Below are 3,863 nucleotides of genomic sequence, written 5' to 3'. Positions count from 1 at the left end.
TGAATGATCCATCAGTTTACTCTTCCTCAACAAGCTGGGGAACAACTTCAATAGTGGTTGCATGTGGGTTAAAAAAATATCATCGTAGAAGACAGGTAAGTTGCAGTCATAAAATAATCTTTCCTTCCTCGAGTAGTATATCAACAGTGAGAAAATATTTGACTTCCACATTCATGACTGCAAGAATTCTCTTTGCCTTGGTCTAGCTCTTGATGTGTGGAAATGGCATCTTTCCTCTAACATAGTTAATCATATCTTCATCCCATTCAAATGTAGAAACTAACCAATCAAATCCCAGGCCACCGACAGTTTCCATCTATCACGTGTTCACTACTTCCACAAACCTCACACCAAGAATTCACCTGTTGGACTGTATTGGCTATAGCTGCTACTTGCGAAACCCCTAACTTTATGTTGTTCAACTAAGTAAGCATCTGATTTTAAATAGCTACAAGTTGGACTGATAACATTGTGAACTGATCTACCTCTTACACACCAGAAACTTTCTTAGGATCACTCATCGAATCAGCATGCCATTCAGGATTCCCTTGTGAAATTCGATTCAACAGTATGTACAATTTGTCATAAGTCTTTCACCTGCTGCTGAATCCAAGAAAATCTTGGTGTTTGGATCTAAACCCTCAATGAAAGTATGAACAAGAACATCGTTAGACTAATGATGGTGAGGGAAATTTCTGAGCATACTTTTAAATCTCTCACAAGTGTGGTAAAGATTCTCTCCTTCCTTCTGTCTGAAACTCAGAATCTCACTTCTCAAATGTGCAGTCTTCCCTAATAGAAAGAATCGAATAAGGAATTTCTGAGCTAGATCTTTCCAAAAAGTGATGGAGAGTGGTGGTTCAGCATGTAACCACCTCTTCTTTTCCCTAATTAAAGAAAAAGGGAAGAGTGTCAGTCGAACATAATCAGTATTCACCCCTGCAGGAATGTACGCATCCTTATTTCCAGGAAGGTTTGTATATGCTGTTACGGGTCTTCATGTGAAAGGCCAGAAAATTGGCCCGTTGAATTCAGCAATTGCACTATATTCTGCTTTAATTCAAATCGACCACCTAGCTCGGGCTTGCAAATATTGTTTGTAGCATGGTTTGTGAGTAAGATTTCCACCTCATGAACAGGTCTAGCAGCTGGTTGAGTAGGAACAGCTGGGATAACTGAAGCTGAGACATTTCCGGCATTTGGATCGACAGGATTATTTGGATCAACTCTTTTAGCCATTTGAACCTATTGAATGGGATATTGAGCTCTTCGCCTTTGTTGAAATATCAGTTCTGGTTCTGCAAAAGGCTCTACCAAGTTTTTATCTCTCGCCAGTCCTGTAGTCAGCTAAACCTGCAAAAATTCAGCCGCTAAGATCAAGTCGTTAACATTTAAAGTTATTATCAAAAGCCAAAAATTTAGCAATTTACTTATTATACTAGTCCTCGACAACGGCGCCAAAAACTTATTGCGGCTCAAACGCACACGCAAGTGCACATGATCGTACAAGTAATATAGTGACTTAGACAGTCAGATATCATTCCCATGAGGACTAAGCAACTATTAATTTAGCCAACTTTTAGTTTTAGACAAAGAAGTATCAAGTTTTGTAAAGTACCAAGATGTTTATGAGATAGTGGATAAAAAATTGTAACTAAATCATAAATAGCAATTTGTGACAAAAGCAAAGCAAGCAACAATTGTAAACAATAATGATGAGAATTTCAGGGTTGAGGCACATCTAACAATCATACAATTCTATCTTCTTATCGCATTCTAGTTGGTTATCGGGTTGTTGATTCACAAGGTTTATAGTCTGATCTTGGTCTCCCAACCTTAAATTTTTTATCTACTGAATATTACAACCACCGCTCCCGCAGAAATACAATAATTCATCTAGATTTATAAAGGTATATTCTTGTAATTGAACCAAGCAAGGCTTCTAGGTATATCCTTATCCTAGATGCTAATTCCAACCCCTTATTTTATGAAAGTATAAGAACCTTGGTCCTTAATTTCTTCGTTCAATCCTACGATTCTCCTCCCGAATTCATATAAAAATATAGATTTATTCTAATGGTGGCCACTCATCAAAATAGTAAGCTTAAGAAATTAAGAACAACCCGGATAATAATCCAAAAAGAAACTACGATAAAGAATATCAAAGAGTAATCTTATCTTGGCCCCAACCCCAGAACAAGGGTGTTTTAGCCACTCATGTTTGAATTCAACATAAAAAATAAGTAATTAGCCATACCAAGAATTAATCTTGAAGTAAAGAACTTCAAAAGAAATTCTAAGAACCCTAAGAGAGAGAATTTTGTGTTTTTCTGCCGTTGCTATGCTTTCCAAAGTGTCCCCAAATTGTCTTGAATTTTTCCTTTAATAGCTGGGCTGAAAAACTTGATTTGGTCATTTGGCGCGATGTGGTATGCTATCAAATGCCATACTCCTCACGGATCTGGAAAATTACGAAAGGTTACTATTTCATGACAATTACAATTTAGCTCATCACCGCGATGCGGTGATATCGCAGTGAGCTAACAAATGCGATTTCATCCTTCACCGCAATGCACTGAGCTGTAGACTTCAAAAAATTGGCAACTAGAATTTAACCGCAATGCGGTAATATCGCATCCTTATTCTAGAATCTTGACAATTAGGAAATGACTCTTCACCGCAATGCGGTAGTATCGCGGTACCTCACTGATTTTTTATAAACGCTATTTGGTCCCTCTCCGCGATGTGGTGACTGCACAAATCGAAAGTTCTAACTTCCATCTTATCTTTTTGAGATATGTTCAAATGCCTTTGTTTGCTACCTTTACCCTTGCATATCATTAATGTGTCCAATCGCATCTAATTCATCACAATTTAGTCCTGCAAATACTAATCATGTCCATTAGATAAAGAACACACTTAAAGCTCAATTATACTCAGAATAGCACATTATAGCTCTCAGAACAAGTCCAAATCTGGATGAACATTTGTGATTGAATATATAAATATACCGAAGATCAGTTGCATCAACACACCACCAAGTCCCACATGGGATGCATCGCAATAAACCACAAATCCATCATTACCCTTCGGTAGGGACAAAACAAGAGTTGAAGTCAACTAATCTTTCAACTTTTCATAACTACCCTCACAAGCATCCGACCACAAGAACTTCACCTTCTTCTGGGTCAACTTAGTTAGTGGGGCAGCTTGTAACGCCCCAATTTTCTGAACCAAAATGCTATACATTGTTCATGACCCCAAAGGACCACAAGCTAACCCATAACTGCTATCTGTACCTGTAACTGCATAATATACATATAAAATGCGAAAACAAGAACAAAGAGGGCGTAAGATTCAATCTTGAATAATAAAATATCTTAAATAAGGTAGTATCACATTACCAAAACAAAACTAAAAATACTAAAGTCTAAATCTGAAAACTCTATAATCGTTTGAAAGCCTCTAAACTGTCTGAATAAGGAGTTGAAGGAACATGTCTCTAACTAACTCCCTAAACTGAAAATAAACTGAAATACTAGAATAATAAATGTAACGATTATGTCCTCGAAAGATGAGGACTCACTGCTTACTGAACTGCTACTACTGATCTAGAATCTGCACCTCAGAACCTATGGTGAAACATAAAAAGAAAGCACCATAGCGCAAATGCGTCAGTACAACTAAAGTACTGAGTATATGTGGGGGTAGGATAAATGCATGGGGTTTATATGCATGAACATGTTGACTAATATGAACGTACATACATACATACATATGTAACTGCTACTAAACTCGTAGAGATACTGACTACTTAAGTTTGAACTCTGACAACATGAGTTTCGTGATACTGAGATACTGAA

At 37.2% G+C, this 3,863-nt stretch overlaps 1 non-coding gene across 1 annotated transcript; it reads left to right on the top strand.

Annotated features, from left to right (window-relative positions):
* Positions 1-674: 674 nt before the first annotated feature.
* On the top strand, positions 675-781 carry LOC124889071. The gene has a single exon (XR_007047688.1). It is a non-coding gene; the product is annotated as a small nucleolar RNA R71 (small nucleolar RNA).
* The last annotated feature ends 3,082 nt before the right edge of the window (positions 782-3,863 follow it).

This window comes from Capsicum annuum, chromosome 11 (genome assembly GCF_002878395.1).
Source record: "Capsicum annuum cultivar UCD-10X-F1 chromosome 11, UCD10Xv1.1, whole genome shotgun sequence".
Lineage (NCBI taxonomy): Eukaryota > Viridiplantae > Streptophyta > Magnoliopsida > Solanales > Solanaceae > Capsicum > Capsicum annuum.
The sequence above is the reverse complement of the archived record's forward strand: the minus strand, read 5'-3'. Positions and strand labels throughout refer to the sequence as shown.